The sequence below is a fragment of the Myxine glutinosa genome, chromosome 2 (assembly GCF_964187855.1).
Source record: "Myxine glutinosa chromosome 2, kmMyxGlut1.1, whole genome shotgun sequence".
Taxonomy (NCBI): Eukaryota; Metazoa; Chordata; class Myxini; order Myxiniformes; family Myxinidae; genus Myxine; species Myxine glutinosa.
This window is the reverse complement of record NC_136262.1, coordinates 165515727-165534330: the sequence shown is the minus strand read 5'-3', so window position 1 is coordinate 165534330 and position 18604 is coordinate 165515727. Positions and strand designations below refer to the sequence as shown.

Genomic DNA, 18604 nt, shown 5'->3' with positions numbered 1-18604 from the left:
CTGGTGCTGGCTTAGCGGTTAGGGTGCCGGCTTGGGATCCTAGGATCTTGGGTTTGAATCCCGGTCGTTCGCTGAATTAACGCCAGGGGGGTGGACTCAGCCTGTCATCCTACCGAGGTCGGCAAATTGAGTACCAGTTCACTGTGTGTCACAAAAGGCGACTAACAGGGTTGGCGGCAGGAAGGGCATGCGGCCATAAAACATTGCTTCAAAAAGGGGACCAAGGTGTCCCAAAAAGGCCAACCCCTGTTCTGCAGGGAAAAATGGCCTCTAAAGGTGTTTCTATTGTCCAAATACTGAAAAGTATGTTCAAAAGACCATTTGATTGACAGATCCCGCACTACAAACGGCAGGTTTATAAGTGCCTGATGAGCCGAACCAAACCAATGTAAACACACACACAAAGTACATGCACAAAAGGCCTCGTACAGCATTCATATGTCATTTTCAAAGTCACGTATTGCCAAGATTGCAATTTGGCCACTTTTCCACAATATTTTGACAGGCCTTGGGCCCCGATATAATTGCATGCTTTTACCGAATATGAAAGAACCTTTTTCAGTCTTTTTGGAGTAAAGGGGATCAGGACAGACGCACTGACGGACATAGAGACAGGACCACCAATATATGCCACCTGCTCGGCTGATGCACAGTTGGGCGCTAAAACACTAAACAGAATCCATGGCAAGGTATACAAGGAAATACAATTAAGTTTAATGCAGGACTGGGTCATTAGGCCCATCTTGCCCACATACCTCTGATAATATCCAGGTACTTCTCTATCTCCAATGCTTCTAGTTATCGATATGTAATTCCAGTTGAAACCTAGATATTGGAACTGCTGCCCCTACCTTTCCAGGGAAACCATTGCATGCATTAACTACCCTCTCAGTGAAATACCTTTGCCTTAATGTTATAATAACTTTTTTTCGATGTTAAGTTATGACCGCTGATTCGTTGTTAAGTTATGAAAAAAAAAATCTGCACTTATGCTGTCTATACCCTTCATAATCTTAAACACCTCTGTCAGAATCCCTCTTAATCCCCTCCTTTGCATGGAGTTAGGTCCTGAGTCCTTTAGCCGCTCCTCCTTTTCTTCTTTTTTTTGTTAAACATGACCTCCCTTTCATAAGTGTATCCTGACTACCTTTAATCAGTTTGTACGTATTTAAATGGTTCGTTATCCGCTCATTTATTAACATCTCCAAAGCCTTCTCCACAATTTATGTCAAACTAACCATTCTTTAGTTCCCCAATTCTTCTCTGTATACCTTAACCCAATTCTTATATAACGTACATATATAGTTCCCCAATATAACTTTATTGTATAGTTCGCCAATTCTTATATGACGATATTATATTTCCTCCTCTCCACTCCTGTTGTGCGTACCCTAATTTCAATGATCGGTGAAATATATCGCCTAACATCACCCTTATTTGGTTTGCCACCTACTTCAGTAGTGGGAACATGTTGGTTCTGGTAGATTCCCCTCTTTTGCACATGCATAATTTGCATGATTCCCTCTTATATAATGTCAGTTCTGACTTATTTTCTCCTTTTACATTATTTTCTCATTTTACATCTTTATGCCTCCGGCGAATTTGGCGCCATAGGCATTATGTTTTTGGGTTGTCTCTCTGTGCGTCCATCCATCTGTGCATCTGTCCGTCCATGCGTCCATCCGTCTCTCCATGATAGGGTTTTTGTTACTCCGATAACCTGAGAACAGCTGAAGGGAAGGAAGACCAACTTGGCAGAAGTGTGTATAATGACACAACGATGAATTGATTAAATTATGGGGTCAAGAGGGCAAAGGTCAAAGATCATAGTTTGTAATAGGTTTATAACTTGAGAAAGGCAACCCCAGATAATGCAGATAGCTCAGATGGCAGAGCACTGATACGGTTCACCAAAGGACCTGGGTTTGATTCCCAGTCTAGGCACATAATTTTCCCACATACACCTATTACTTATTTACAATCCTGCTCATATATATATATATATATATATATATATATATATATATTGTTGCGGATCTCCCGAAGCCCGTTCCACGTTACAAGGGGGGGATTAAACCCCTTTTCCCCCCTGGGTCTTCGTGTCCACGAGGCCGAATCGCCACTTCCGCAGCAAGCGTGCAAAAAGGGTATCGGGTCGATGCCGCACGTACCTTTAACCCACGCTGCCACGAAAGCAGGGACCGGACCTCGCACGAGCCACGCTTAATCGAGTATGCCCGAGCCCGAACATGGCCATCTGGCGTTCACGGCACGTATGCAGGAAAAGGCAGGCAGGAAGAGATCGCGCGTCTGTGGCCCGGCACGGGTCGTCTTCTCGAACGCGCGATTAATGCAGCGCAGAGCGCAGGGCACGGGGCAAGTTCGTGTACAATGACGATAACCAGCAATGCAATTGACTCGTTCACTTGCGCGTTCTCTCTCTCTGACTCAATCAATGCCTCGACCTGAACTCCGACTGAGGTGGGGGGCTCGGAGCAGGGTTTTATGGCTCCGCCCCGGCCCTACTCGAATGTTCCAAGCCCCACCTCTCATCGCCGTGGTTAGCCACTCCCCTTGAGCCATGATTGGCGGCTCATGCTTACCAGCCACTCCCTCTGCAGCGCCTCCCTTCGGCCTTGCCAGACTTGTTGAAGGCCTACCACGTGGCATTTCCAGCCCAAAAGACCGCCCTACTCACAGGCCTGCTCAACGCAAAACGAACACAGGAAAGGACTGCGCTTACATTCACTAAGAAATAACTGAACTATCGCGAGGCTTCATGTTGTGGTGCATCTAACTACGAGGAGGATATCCTTTATTCCAAAACTGTAACACTACACCCCTCTCTCACCAGACTCGTCCCGAGTCGAACCCACCAATGGAACGACCGGTAGAGCCTGACGTGCAAAATTAATATTACATTTCAATGTGACACATAGGTGTGGTTCCCCCTAGCATTTACTCTGACCCATGTGTGGGGGGCATTTTCGATCCAAGGGAGGAGGTATGGATGGGTCGAGGTTCAGGGCTCCATCCCTGCGTGGGGCCTCGCGGTCCCACGCACGATGACCCAACCGGCCACGGTCGGAGCACCGCACCTGACAGGGTGCATGGCTCTTAAAACTCCTACCTCCCCTTGAACCCGGCCGATTGCCTTTGCCGTCACGGCACGGCACCAACCATACAGTGCGGGGGACGGAGGCGCGAATCGTGCACACTGGTCCTCGTGAGACCGACGCGGCACCGATCCCCTCCAGTCCCTGCAGCATACAACTCACCGGGGGCTCACGTCTGCTACCCATCCCGCTAGGCGCTACCCCGGTCGGTGTCGATGCTTGAGCCGCGTCCTCACCACGCGTGACCCATTCCACACTCGCACACACGCGCCTCCCACACACTCCGTTACACACTCTTTCCGCACACAATCCAGTGTGCATTCCCCTCACACTCTGTTATTGCACACTCTGCACACCCCCCAGGCGCACTTGCACCTATCACACACTCCAGTGCACACGTTTCTTCCACGCACTCGGCCTTGCACACTCTGGTGCACACTCGGCCATCACACACTCTTTTTCCACACCCCCAGGTGCGCACTCTCCCATTACACATTCGGCCATCGCACACTCTGGTGCACACTCGTCTCTCACACACTCGGCCTTCGCACACTCCGGTGCACACTCGGCCCTCACACACTCTACCCACACACTCTCCGGTGTGCATTCTGGTGCACACTTTTCCTCCACACACTCGGCCATCGCACACTCTGGTGCACGCTCTTTTTCCACACCCCCAGGTGCACACTCCCGCTCACGCTCCGACGCACACTCTCTCTCGTACTTCATAACACACTCTCTCGTACACCGCACAGTGGGCCTTCCGCGAACGCCCGGGTCTCGCCTCTTTCCCAAGCGCGCCGAACACCCGTTCGCGCCAAACACATTCGTGCCATTTTTACTCACCGCGGGGCCCTCCTTCCGCGCCAGCACCTGCAAACTTTCCATTGGGTTAGCAAGCCCGGCATCACAGTGCAAACACGAACTTTGTGCATGTTCCATCTATTTTGCCGGTGATTTATTCCTCGTCTCTTCAACCCCCGTCTCTTCAATTCCAATTATTTATTTTACCTCGACGATCGTCGGCGCCCCCACAATTTTCTTTTCCAACGCAACCCTTGCCGGCACCCCCAAAATTTTATTTTCCAATGCGATGATCGCCGTCTTCTCTACCATTTCCTCTCGCGTCGCGACCCTCATAGCCCCAGTCAACTTGGCTGTCCTCTGCTCTAGCTCGCTCCCCATGTGCTCTCCACACCACGTCACCTCGTCACGTACCACCGCGACCCTCCAGCTCAACCTGCGCCCAATGTCCTCCCCTGCCTTTTTCATGTCCTTTTTCGACTCTGCCCTAATTTTTTCCATTTCGCACCTGGCTTCGTTCCTCTGGGTGTCCATTTTGTTTTCTAACCCTTTTATTTCCCAGGTGGATTTGTCCCCCGGGGCATCCATTTGTTTTTCCAATCAATCCGCCTCCATTTTTATAGATGCCTGTATTTGAGCCATAAATAATTGCATGTACCTTGGCACCGCGGGCTCGGCTTCCACCGCCACGTGCGAGGCGCCGCCATTTCCTTTGCCAGCTGCCGCACCCTCATCAACTGCCTCCACTACCAACTCCTCCTGTTGGTCCTGGGCCATTAATTCTTCCTCTACTACCCCCACCGGCATTTGACCGCCTTGGCCAGCCATGGTACGAATATAAATTTGATGTTACAACTAAAATTTGTGAGCTCGTAATTTCGAGTGCGTGAAGCGCACTCTAGGTCCAATTATCCCACTCCTGACACCAATTTGTTGTGGATCTCCCGAAGCCCGTTCCACGTTACAAGGGGGGGAGGATTAAACCCCTTTTTCCCCCTGGGTCTTCGTGTCCACGTGGCCGAATTGCCCCTTCCGCAGAAAGCGTCAAAAAGGGTACCGGGTCGACGCCGCACGTACCTTTAACCCACGCTGCCACGAAAGCGGGGACCGGACCTTGCATGAGCCACGCTTAATCGAGTACGCCCGAGCGGTATGCATATCATGTGACTCATGCCGTTACTTTTATGGAACCCGATTCGAGCGGTTCTATTCGTACCATGCGAGGCCAATTAATGGAAGGGACGGAAATGGTCAAATAAGAGGAATAACACAATTTATTATTTATGTACAATGATCAGGATGAAGGAAAGGGGACACCGAGCAGAAGCCTAACAGTGTTAACGTATCCACAGAGACAGGGCCCACTCACGCACACGGGGAGAAGAAGAAGAGAAGTTCGCGCGCCAAACGCACTTTGCCGTCGGTCGCTCCAGGGCAGCTCGCCCGGCCTGGCCCTCTGGCGGTCATGGCACATATGCAGGAAAAGGCAGGCAGGAGGAGATCGCGCTTCTGTGGCCCGGCACGGGTCGTCTTCTCGAACGCGCGATTAATACAGCACAGAGCGCAGGGCACGGGGCACGGGGCAAGTTCGTGTACAATGACGATAACCGGCAATGCAATTGATTCATTCTCTTGCGCGTTCTCTCTCTCTCTCTCTGACTCAATCAATGCCTCGACCTGAACTCCGACTGAGGTGGGGGGCTCGGAGCAGGGTTTTATGGCTCCGCCCCGGCCCTACTCGAATGTTCCAAGCCCCACCTCTCATCGCCGTGGTTAGCCACTCCCCTCGAGCCCTGATTGGCGGCTCGTGCTTACCGGCCACTCCCTCTGCAGCGCCTCCCTTCGGCCTTGCCTGACTTGTGGCCTACCATGTGGCATTTCCAGCCCAAAAGACCGCCCTACTCACGGGCCTGCTCAACGCAAAACTAACACAGGAAAGGACTATGCTTACATTCACTAAGAAATAACTGAATTATCGCGAGGCTTCATGTTGTGGTGCGTCTACCTACGAGGGGGATTATCCTTTATTCCAAAACCGTAACAATATATTGTTACGGATCCGGGGGACGGCACTCCCGTTAGCAAGGGGGGGTTAATCCCCTTGTCTTGTTAAGCTGGCCGTCTGACCGGTCCTGGGGGTATGACGTCACGCCCGGTCAGCGCTGAATAGGGTAGTAGGCCAATTATTCCTATGACCTAAGTACCAGCGCCTTCCGGTATGCGAGGAATACTCCCGCCCGAGCCGCAGCATAATAGATGGATTGCGCCGAGCGAAGCGAGCTGCGACGCGGGCCGTTAACAAAAGACTAAACCCGATTGTAAGCGGTTCGGCAGAAATCGCGCCACAGGTACTCAATGGGGAAATCATGAAAGCGATCGGACAAGAAAGAAACCAGAGAATAAGAAGGAACAGGGATTTTTTAATTATTATACAAAACCAAAGAAAGAGAAGAAACGAAAGCAATTTACAGAAGAAGAAGAAGACACAGCGCAATTCCTTAAAACAGTCTTACTTAAACCCACAGGACAACACAAACAGCACAAACTCACGTACACAAATGTGGAATTGCAGGCAGGAATGGCTGGAAGGATGAGAAGGGCAGACGGTCCACAGAACGGGCGGCACGGAGGTCCGGGGATCGCGGCATGACATCGAGGTCCAGCTTGAGCGTCCATGCTCCGGTTCAGTGGCGAAAACCCGGTCGTCAGTGCTGGTTGGTATCGCCCACGAGCGTGCCGACTCTCACTCGCCGCTGGATGTTCGTGCCAAGAAATGAATGGTCGCTCCTCTCTCCTCACTCATCTGCTTCTCATCGTGGCTCTTGAACCTTCTCAATCGTCTCTGCCTTCTCACCATCTCTGCCTTCTCACCATCTCTGTGGGGGCCTCGCGCCAAGGGTTTTATTACCACGCCCTTGGAACCCTCTCAAACTCACCAGACGTTTCTTGCCACGCCCTATCAAGCCATGCCCACCGAGCCCTGGTTGGTTGTTAAGGGCTCTCTGACTCCACCTTTGAGGACGAGGTGGTGCCACGCCCGTGCTCTGGCGGCTCCTCCCCCCTTCTTGGCCTCGAGCGTAATGGACTTTGGCGCCAGGCAGCGAACGCTGCTGGGCGAGCAGAGGCGGTGTGATGCCCGCGAAAACAGCCCAACTGTTACTGGCACTTTGAGGAGACGATTGGGGATATTGAAAGGGACCTATCTTATTTGATTGATGCAACGTAGAGTCAACTATTGGAAACACAGCCTTACCTGGAACACATAATAATGATATAACTATAGAGATCCTAAAGTGTCCTACGTGTTGTACATGGACTAACTAAGGTGCAATCTTTAATTAACAGCCAATTAAGGAGACATGTACACAGGGGTCATTTATAAGGGAATTTACGACTAAATTTACATGTGAAGGTTCTAAAAACCGTAACAATATATATACATATATATATATATATATATATATATATATATATATATATATATATATATATATATATATATATATATATATATATATCTATATTATAATAGCCGTAGATGATTCTGTCTGTCTGTCTGTCTGTCTATCTGTTGGGTGTCTGTCCGGGGTGTGGCTTACTCGGTTTGCAGAGTAGCTCCACCCATAGCTCCACCCATTCTGGGAGTGGCTATAAACAAATATCCACCATTTTATTAACTCGCATAGCTTTGAGTCCTGTTTTGTAGGCCCGTGGTGTCTTGCTCTCCCCCAGTTTTATTTCAAATCAAATTCGATAAATCATTTCATTTTTCACAGTCGCTAACATAGTTTTTGACTCGGTTGAAAAAAAACGGGAAGAAAATCCGATGAAAGTTGCCGTTTATAGAACGAAATGAATTCTCAAAGGCCTGTAACTTCAAGGCCATTGAGTCTCTCTCACGCCTTTATCTCCAATCTAACTCACCATATGATTTCATTTTTATCGATGGTTTTACTTTTAGACTCGGTGTCAGCAATAATTGAGAACAATCCACACACGCGGGAAAATGCAGAGATATATTTTTTAAAATCGCGTCATGGTGTATCATACACCGCCCAACATGACACCGCCGGCAATGTGTCGATATATATTAAAAATTCGCTTTTGCTTTTCCGTTATGATATATTACTATTTCGTTTGATGATAGTCGTCACAAAAACGTCAACAATGATGCCGACATATATTTCTTCGTTTTTATTTCATTCAACATATTAGCCGGAAGTAAAATATGTTTCAGGAAATTACCGAGAGATATTTCTTCGTTTTTTTTATTAGTTATGTGCGCATACACTTTAAATAGGTTTATTTGAAATCTTTAATTTTCCACAAACATTCCACACACGCGGGAAAATGCAGAGATATATTTTTAAAAATCGCGTCATGGTGTATCATACACCGCCCAACATGACACCGACGGCAATGTGTCGATATCTATTTTAAATTCGATATATCATTTCATTTTTCACAGTCGCTAACATAGTTTTAGACTCGGTTGAAAAAAAACGAGAAGAAAATCCGATGAAAGTTGCCGTTTATAGAACGAAATGAATTCTCAAATGCCTGTAACTTCAAGGCCATTGAGTCTCTCTCACGCCTTTATCTCCAATATAACTCACCATCATGGTTTTAGACTCGGTGTCAGCAACGCGGGAAAACGCAGAGATATATTTTTTAAAATACACCATATCACCGCCCAACAGCCAACAAGTATCATACACCGCCCAACATGACACAGACGTCAACATTTCGACATTATCGCTTTTTCTTTAAACCGAGCCGAACCGAATAAACCGAGTGAATTCACCGTTTACCTTTGATGACAGTCGTCACAAAACGACATATATTTCTTCGTTTTTATTTCATTCAACATTTTTAGCCGGAAGTAAAATTACCGAGAAATTACCGAGTTCAGGAAATTACCGAGACATATTTCTTCGTTTTTTTATTTATTAGTTATTTGCGCATACACTTTAAATAGGTCTATTTGAAATATTAAATTTTCACAATGTAATTTACTTGCTATTTGTCATTTGATAATTATGAGACACTTCCTATTGAGGATCGTGACAATTCATGCGGTGCGTGGAAACTTCCATTTCCAAAATGGATGAAGAACGCAGCCCTGAACAGGATGCAGCAAGAAAACGAATGAGAAGGGCGAACGAGTCCGTCGTCGAACGTCAATGCAGACTTGAACAGGATGCAGCCAGAAAACGAATGAGACGGGAGAACGAGTCCATCGACGAACGTCAATGCAAACTTGCGGGGTCACCCGTGGGAATCCCTCGGGCATGGATGTGTGTGACATTTCGACATATTGAGTTAGATGCTGCACATTCTTTTTACAAAATGGTTACTGGCAAGTCATCAGATCCAGAAATGGTGTAAAAACCACCGTTTAGAGGCCATTTTTCCCCGCAAAGCGGGGGTTTGCCTTTTCGGGGACCGTGGTAGTTGTTGTTTTTTTGTCCCCTTTTTGAAGCAATGTTTTACGGCCGGATGCCCTTCCTGACGCCAACCCTTTTTGCCGCCTTCAACGACAAACAGGGAATTACCAGTGAACTGGTACTCAATTAGCCGACCTCGGAAGGATGACAGGCTGAGTCAACCCCCCTGGCATTAATTCGGCGATCGACCGAGATTCGAACCCAGGATCCTAAGCCGGCACCCTAGCCGCTAGCCCAACACCAGAAATGGTGTCATGAACACAATTTATTTACGCACAAGCACAAAAGCAAGACGGGCCGATTTCCGATTCCGACGGGCCGATTTGGAGCAAGAAAAAGAACGAGACGGGAGAAAAAGGAGAGAAACGAGACGGGGAAAGCCGATTGGAGAGGCGAGTGAGGCGCGATTGGAGAGGAGTGTGAGGCGCGATTGGAGAGGAGTGTGAGGCATGATTGGAGAGGAGTGTGAGGCGCGATTGGAGAGGAGTGTGAGGCACGATTGGAGAGGAGTGATTGGAGGGGAGTGTGAGGCACGATTGGAGAGGAGTGTGAGGCACGATTGGAGAGGAGTGTGAGGCGCGATTGGAGAGGAGTGTGAGGCGCGATTGGAGAGGAGTGTGAGGCGCGATTGGAGAGGCGTGTGAAGGATTGGAGAGGAGAGGAGTGTGAGGGATTGGAGAGGTGAGGGATTGGAAAGGAGAGGGATGTGAGGGTTTGGAGAGGAGAGGAGTGCTGGGTGGAGAGAGGAGAGTGTCAGGTGGAGACAGGAGAGTGTCAGGTGGAGGCAGGAGAGTGTCAGGTGGAGAGGAGTGAGGGGTCACATATTATGTGAAATAAATAAATTGTGTTCATCACACCATTTCTGGATCTGATGACTTGCCAGTAACCATTTTGTAAAAATGAATGTGCAGCATATAACTCAATATGTCGAAATGTCACACACATCCATGCCCGTGGGATTCCCACGGGTGACCCCGCTAGTATATATATATATATATATACATACATATAACATGAAGCTCTTTCTAACCACTGATTGACTGAGAAACAGATATTAATGATCGGTACCTTCCATATGTTGTAGAAAGGGGAAATTTGGCGTGCTGATGGACATCGAAGCCGGTACACCAGGAAAAATCACAGAACTGTCGGAAAGCATCCGAAATGAAAATTTATGTAAAAAAAACTGTAAACACATACCAAAAAACAAACTAGAACGGCACTTGGTAGAGCACATACCTCCACCAGGCTAAACAGTTTATGTTTTGTATCCCACTGATAGGCCGGATCTGGATTCAGACCTGAACCACAATCAAATCGGCTTGTTATTGTCAACGAACCAACTCATCCAACAAGTTTAGTCATATTACACTGTTACATTATAACACACTATTACATGCTATTACACACCATTACACTGTTAGACACTATTACATTACACACAGTTTCACCATTACACAGTTATACACTGTTATACACCATTGCACTGTGACATTATTACACAGCATTACACTGTTACATACTGTTACATTAATTCACACCGTTGCATTATACACCGTTGTTGCATTACACACTGTTACACTATGACACACCATTACACGACTCACACCATTACACGACTACACACCATTACACGACTACACACCGTTACACTATTACACAACATTACACTATTACAAGCCTTACACCATTACACACTATTACACTGTTGCACACTAGCCTGATGTTGGCTCAGCGGTTAGGGTGCCGGCTTGGGATCCTTGGATCTTGGGTTCGAATCCCGGTGAGGATTTTAGAAATTTGAAATGGTTGTTGACCTTTAGCCTATGTTGACCTTTTGACCTTTTGACCCCAAAATATATAGGATTTTGTCAGACCACGAACTCTACCATTTGCTGAAGTTTCGTAAAGATCGGTTTAAAATTGTTACCTGTAGGCAAGTATAAGTGAGCGGACAGACAGACAAACAAACAAACAAACACACACACAAACCGGAGTGATCAACATACTTGCAAAAAAAATTATTATTATTTTTGCCAAGTAAGAAACAGACAGACAGTGGTTAAAACATAACGTCCACCCACCTTTGGTGGCAGAGGTAAAAAAAAAAAAACCTCAATCAATATCTAGCATTTGAAAATTGTAATTTTATAACTAAAATCTGTCAAATAAACATGACAACAATGTCCACTAATTAAAAAAGGAAAAAGCAACCGTATATGAAACTTCATGTAAAAAAAATGTAAATGTGTCCGTAAAATAAATAAATAGACATAAATTGATATCTAACAGGAGGTCGGTGATGCTTGCCTATAATCATCAAGCTTATATTTATTATGTACCTACGTACAAAGCACGGTTTGTTATTGCTTACACAATCTGTAAGCATACCCCACTGGTATATTTATACAGTAAATATATATATATTTTTTTTCTACCTCCATTAATCCACCCCAAACCCACCTCCTTCAAATTCCCTGTTTTCTTCTCTGAAAGTCCCTGTAATGTCATTCTTGTTTATCCCATGTACCCTACCCCAGCCCTCTCTCTTCCAAATATCTCCTGATGTCCTTGTTCCCTTCTGTTGTTGTGCTTCCCTCTCTCACCCCTCTTGTCTCTTGCTTCCTTTATTATATGTTCTATGTGTTAGCTCTTATATGAGCCTCGACTTAGTATCCAAAAAAAAAAATGACATACAGGCATGTAGAGAAATGTTTTTGTGATCAGACGAGACAAAATTGAACTTTTTGGTCTGAATTGAAAGCATTACATCTGGCGCAAGCCTAACACTGCACATCACCCAGTCAAGACCATCCCTTCTGTCAAGCATGGGCATGTCAGCATCATGTTGTGGGGCTGCTTTTTATCAGCAGGGACTGTCAAACTTGTCAGGATAGAAGGGACAATGGGGCAAAGTACAGGAGAATCCTTGATGAAAACCTGCTTGAGTCAACCATGAATCTGAACCTGGGTAGGAAATTCACATTTCAGCTGAACAATGATCCGAACCACAAAGCTAAACCCACACCGGAGTGGCAAAATAAGAAGAAAATTAATGTTCTTGAGTGACCCAGTGAAAGTCCTGACTTGAACACAATTGAACATTTATGGTGAGACTTGAAGATTGCAATCCATCGACGATCCCTATCAAACTTGGCAGAACTAGAGCAATTTTCACGTGAAGAATGAGAAAATATTTCACCATCTCACTGCGCAAAGCTGGCAGAGGGTCAGGTCATAGGCGTAAGGGGGAAAAAACCCCCCCTGCTTCCCCTGTTAGGGCTGGGGGAGATGTGTTATGATTTATGCCCGATCTCCAACAAATCTTGCATACGTGTTGGTAGTACCCAGGGTTAAAAAAAAAAGAATCCCCCTAAATGTGAATGCTGGGGGAAGCTCCCGAAAGGAGCGGTTGTTTCTAGTTTGCTAAGTAACCTGGAGTGCACTGAACACTACAGTGTGGATTGATTTCAGATCATGGCCTGAGCACACAGTGCAGCACATCTATGTATATGCTTGAAGCCACGTTCTTACACACACAAAGTCCCGTTCTCAGCAAGCAAAATAAGTTGTACAAATGCTTCACTTGTTTTGAGACAACTGCAGCACTGTAGCAGGTCTTGAGTTATCCAGTTCACTCAGTGCCTCACAGCCATGACTCACATCGAGGGCAATCATCATCAGGTACGTGAACCAATCAGTGACCACGTGTGATCGCAAATTGCTTCGATCCTGAGTTCTTGTATCCTTGTAATCATCCTGATGAGTGCAAGGTGAAAAGCTTTGACATGTCTCTCTCTCTTTTTGTTCAGCAATTTTCGATTTCGATTTGTCGTACCAAATAACATATATATATATATATATATATATATATATATATATATATATATATATATATATATATATATATATATATATATATATATATATATATATATACGGTATATACTGTATTTATATACATATGTACATTTTATATTATTTTATATTATTTTATATATATATATATATATGTATGTATGTATATATATATATATATATATATATATATATATATATATATATATATATATATATATATATATATATATACATACATACATACATACATACAGTCGTGGCCGAAAATATTATCACCCTTGCATGTTTTTCCAAGTAATGCACCATTTCTCCAAGAAAATTTATGAAATTAAAAAATCTCTTGGTATCCACATGTGTATTTCTTTAGTTTGCAGTGGAACAAAACAAAACAAAAAAAAAGCTAAGAAAAATACTAAATCTTAGGTTATTCCACACAGAAATCCTAAAATGGCCCAGACAATATTATTGGCACCTTTCAGAAGTTGTTAGAAATAATTAGATTTCAAGCAGGTGATTCTCCTTTACTTTGGAATTGAACTCACCTGTTGTGAGTTGCAGGTGCTTGCAACATAAAAATCCCTCATTCAACCAGTTTGAATAGAGAAAAGGAGTCATTCTGCTGTTTTGTGTCACTGTGTGTACCGCAATGAGCATGGAGAAAAGAAAGAAAACCAGAGAATTATCTCAGGAGGTTAGACACAAGATTGTAGCCAAGCATGGACAATCTCAAGGCTACAAGTCCGTCTCCAGAGACCGTAATGTTCCTGTGTCCACCGTACGCAATGTTATCAGGAAGTTTAAGGCCCATGGCACTGTAGCCAACCTCTCTGGACATGGCCACAAGAGAAAACTTGATCGTAGATTGCAGTGAAGGATTGTTCGAATGGTGGAGAAAGCACCTCAATCAACTGCCAAACAGATTCAAGCTGACCTTCAGAAACAAGGTACGACAGATTCAACTCACAACATCCGTCTCCAACTCAATGAAAGGCTGTTCTACGGGAGGATACCCAGGAGGATCCCACTGCTGAGAAAACCAGAATGGAGCACATCGTCTCTATGTTTACAGAAAACAAAATGAAGCCTTCAAAGAAAAGAACACCTTCCCTACAGTCAAACATGGAGGAGGTTCAGTGATGTTTTGGGGTTGCTGTGCTGCTTCTGGCACTGGGTGCCTTGAACATGTGCATGCATCATGTAAATCAGGAGATTACCGAGGCATTTTGGAGCGCAATGTTCACCCCAGTGTCAGAAAGCTGGGTCTCCGTCGAAGGTCATGGGTCTTGCAGCCGGACAATGACCCCAAACACACTTCAAAAAGCACCCAGGAATGGTTCAAAACAAACCCCTGGACTGTTCTCAAGTGGCCAACAATGAGTCCAGATCTAAATCCCATTGAACACCTGTGGGGAGATTTGAAAACAGCAGTTGGGAGAAGGCACCCTTCAAATCTGGGAGAGCTGGAGCAGTTTGCACAAGAAGAGTGGGCCAAACTGCCAGTAGAGAGATGTAGGAAGCTCATTCATGGCTATAGGAAGCGCTTGACTGCAGTTATTTTGTCCAAAGTCTGTGCTACCAAATATTAAGTCTCGGGTGTCAATAATTTTGTCAATGCTATTTCTTTTTATTTTCTGATTTAAAAGGATATATTAAGTTCTGAATCAAAAACAAAGGTTCTGTAATATTAACAGTGAAATAAAGAATTGTGGAGACCAAATACTTTTGTCAAATTCAACGTATTTTTAGAGAAGATTGTGAGTTATTTGAAAAAAGTGGAAGGGTGCCAATATTGTTGGCCACGACTGTGTATACGTAATATATATATATATACTCTTACTAATCATATATAATGTACTTGCATGTAATTTTAAAGTATTTTTGGAATTCAGGCACATGAGCTTATTTTATGAATGATACTTTATCTTACACTTATGATTGCAAAGAATTTTTGAATTATCAGAAGAAGAAAAAATCTTCACCCTTTGAGGACAAATTAATTTGGGGCAAATGACTGGCCATGGAATTTTTGCTCAGAAAAGAATAACAATAAAGCTCCTTGTCTCGAAACAACAAATTTGAAGACCTTCTCAGATGGCCTGTAGTTTCCAGCCGGCAGACCAGGGTGTCCACTATATTTAATTTTGGATGCCAGCCAATGACCGTACCGTTACGTCAACTTGATTCTCTTATTTTAGGTCACACATTGGACTCATTTTTACAGCAAAGCATCCTCTGAAATGTGTGATTCAACGACAGGTGTTTATATCAATGATCCATGACTGTGACTGCAATTGGAGATGGGACAGTGCCATAGTTTATCGTCAAATCTGCCTTTCCAACAGTATGTGTGGCTTCTTCATTAAATAAGAATTTAACACTTTAACTGTATTATATGTTTTATGTGTCAGCTCTTACACGAGCCTCGACTTGGTATAAAAAAACACTGTTAGCCAATAATCACCATCGCGCATGGCGTAACACCTGGCTTCTTCTCATCTGATCCTGTCCTAGTTTCTGCACATATGTTCTCACCTTGGCAATCACCATCTTCTTCTTGCATGTGAAAAGTCTTTCCACACACCACATCCATTCTGTTGCATTCTTGGCAATCGTTCAAGTAGGCCGCTCATCATTATCTGTTTATCCTTTCCCTGTTTGTGTGTGGCACATGTTATTCCTTCCAGATTTGTAAGCAATGTGCTCTCCTCTGAGCCCAATACATTCATCAAATACCTTCACCGCTCTCCGCAGGTCTTGGTACTTTCTGAGTACGCAAATGCAAGCACGCACAACTATGCTGTCCATACATTGTAACGAGGCACGCATGATTAATTTGATTAAACTACATTCACAACTTGCACCGAAACACACCCCAGATACATCACACTTCAAATCACAGTGAACCTGGTTGTTAATTGCCTTGACAGGTAGGAGTGTGAGATTGAATTTGGTATTCCAAGCTTGTTTCAGTGGTTTCGATGGACGAGATACATAGAACACCAGAAATGCAAAAAAAAGAAAAAGAAAAAGCCAAAATGTCTTTACATCTGCTTCGTTTCTAATGGCCTGCTGCAGAGATGTTGAAAGAACATGTTTTCTTTGGCTGCCTCGGAATGGTGCAAGTTGCTCGTTGCCATGTTTAGGTGAGGCCACGGACAGCATTCTCGCAGATACTCTGATCAAACCCGAGTCTTTCCAGGAGTTTTATTTTTCTTCTGAAAACTTCGGCCATCAAATGGTTTGTAACATCGGACAGTGTCCAAGCATTCCTGCCATAAGGGGGGAAGGGGGATCTTGTTTCTTTGGCCTGCCATGGCATCACCCCATTGTGTTGACCTGTGAAGATCATGGATTGGGGTTGGAACTGCCTGGCCTCCATTCCCAAGGTTTTACTCGGGTGGAGGATTCTTCTATGGGGTAAAGGTTGTGGTCAATGCTTACATAGAGCATGACTTACAGACTTCCATTCTCACAGGCGGTAGTTTTAATTCGGGATAATGAGTGTGCTGGTCAAAAGCTCTAAGTGTCCAAAGAGGATGGTGCAGAAGTTGTGCACTTACGTTTGAGCTGTCAAGTCTGGGTTAGGGTTAAACTTTTGTAAGACCGACTAAACTTTTTGATCTGTGCTGCCCAGGCAAGATGTTACATCACAAAGTGCACCGTCCATAGGTGGGGTTAATCCAGGTGTCCCGTCGGCTTGCACTACTTGGATGTTGGTGGATGTCACAATGTATGCAAGAAAAACATGCGAACAACTGTCGGTGACATCACCAACACCCTCCAGATTGCAGGGGTGAAAGTATCCCATTCTACCTTCCGTAGAAGACCTCGACAGCAGAATTACAAAGGCTACACCGCAACATGCAAACCTTTCATCAGCATCAAAAATAGAAAAGCCAAATTAGAATTTGCCAAGAAGTACAGAAGTGAGCTAGGAGAGTTCACACAATCACACTGCATCTCTTCTTCTTGTATTTCCGCAGTTGCCATTTCTTTGCTGAATTATATGTACTAATCATTGAGCATTGAAACGGGAAAGGTACCAACGACAAGGCAGAACAACAGGAACACTGGCAACCTATAATTCACTGAAAGAAAAATCGTTTCATGCCCGTAGATGTGAATGCTTGTGAAACTTTGCCATAGTTGAATTGACGACTTGTGAAAATGTTCCTTTGTTACCATTTCACTCTTGGCCACAGGCCCTTCTTACATCTCGACCCAAATGGCTACACAGCGCGGAGTATCGGAGAATAAGCGGCTCACTTTTACGGCCTTGGCGTGAAACATTATTTTTACCATTGAACTGCACAGAATCGTGGCTTCAGTTTGCGGAGCGAGTGACGGGCAATAAGTCATGCTTTTGTCCGAGTGAAGAGCGGGACTCTCTACTGCATGCTCCCTGCTTTGTTGCCCGGGTGCCCGGCTCCACTCTCCGCCTTGCGTGCCTGTTACTCTTCCACGGTCAAAACGTGCCTTTCACACAATCACACTCGTCATGGTTATCGTAAAGGGAACGATGGTAACACAAAACAAATTCGGGCTAAACAGTTTATACGCTTAGTTAATAAACAAGAAACAAATGCAGGAAGAATTAATGAGTTCTTTTTTGTTTGTTTTTGGTACTTTCGGGTAATACCTTTTTTATTTCGATTTTGAAACCAAATCAAACTCACAGCTTTGGTGTAACTGACCCAAAAAGGTAACTTACAGTATTCAGATAAGTTGTTGGAAGGACCAGTCAGACTCCAAAATGCTTTGCGAAACAATATATAAACTTTCGTCCCTTAATTTTGAACATGTCTCATAGCTTGTCTTGTGCTAGGACAAACATCAATAGCCTATTGTAATCCAAACATATGAGAATCTTCCTTTAAGGAATGATTTCTGAAAATGTCCTCACTATTTTGTTCATTACAAAGTCGTGTAAAGTGTCAAGCACACCTGCCATCTGTGGTTGGATTTGGCAGAGCCTAATTGGAAAGTTACAAGGGAAACATTGAACAGTCTGTACTGGCATTACTCAATGAAGAGTTTGAAGTGGGTAAAGGTGGTGGGGGGCAACTTTGAGGTGTGCTGGGACAGGAAAGAGTCAAGTGTCGTCTGGTTCAAATTCAAGGAGTTGGTGTTTTTGGGGAATATTCTGTACAAAATCTTTAGGCTGAGGCAACTGGGGCTGCAGAAGACTGCAGGAGAGGAGAGGGTTGGAGAAGAAAGAGAAGGGGTGGGGGTGGGGGGAAACAGGGGGCAGGAAGGCCTGTAGGAGGGGGAAGGGGGGTTCTACAGCACAGCCAAAAGCCGAGTTCCTTCAGCCAGGGATGAGAGTCTGCCCCGGGAACAGCAGTCTCGGCAGCGGCTTTGGCTCAGACGACTGTT

The 18604-nt window shown here is 44.9% G+C and overlaps 1 protein-coding gene across 4 annotated transcripts in view; it reads left to right on the top strand.

Annotated features, from left to right (window-relative positions):
• Positions 1 to 18604, top strand: part of THSD4 (thrombospondin type 1 domain containing 4) — a 274230-nt gene that overhangs the window by 187641 nt on the left and 67985 nt on the right. The window contains exon 1 of one of the 4 annotated variants that reach the window (XM_068106813.2): positions 18525 to 18604. This exon is cut by the window's right edge and continues 109 nt beyond it. The exons of the other annotated variants lie outside the window; for them this stretch is intronic. The gene's annotated coding sequence lies outside the window, so the exon portion shown is untranslated. Of the gene's footprint in view, positions 1 to 18524 lie in introns of those variants that run through there. 4 annotated transcript variants of the gene reach the window in all.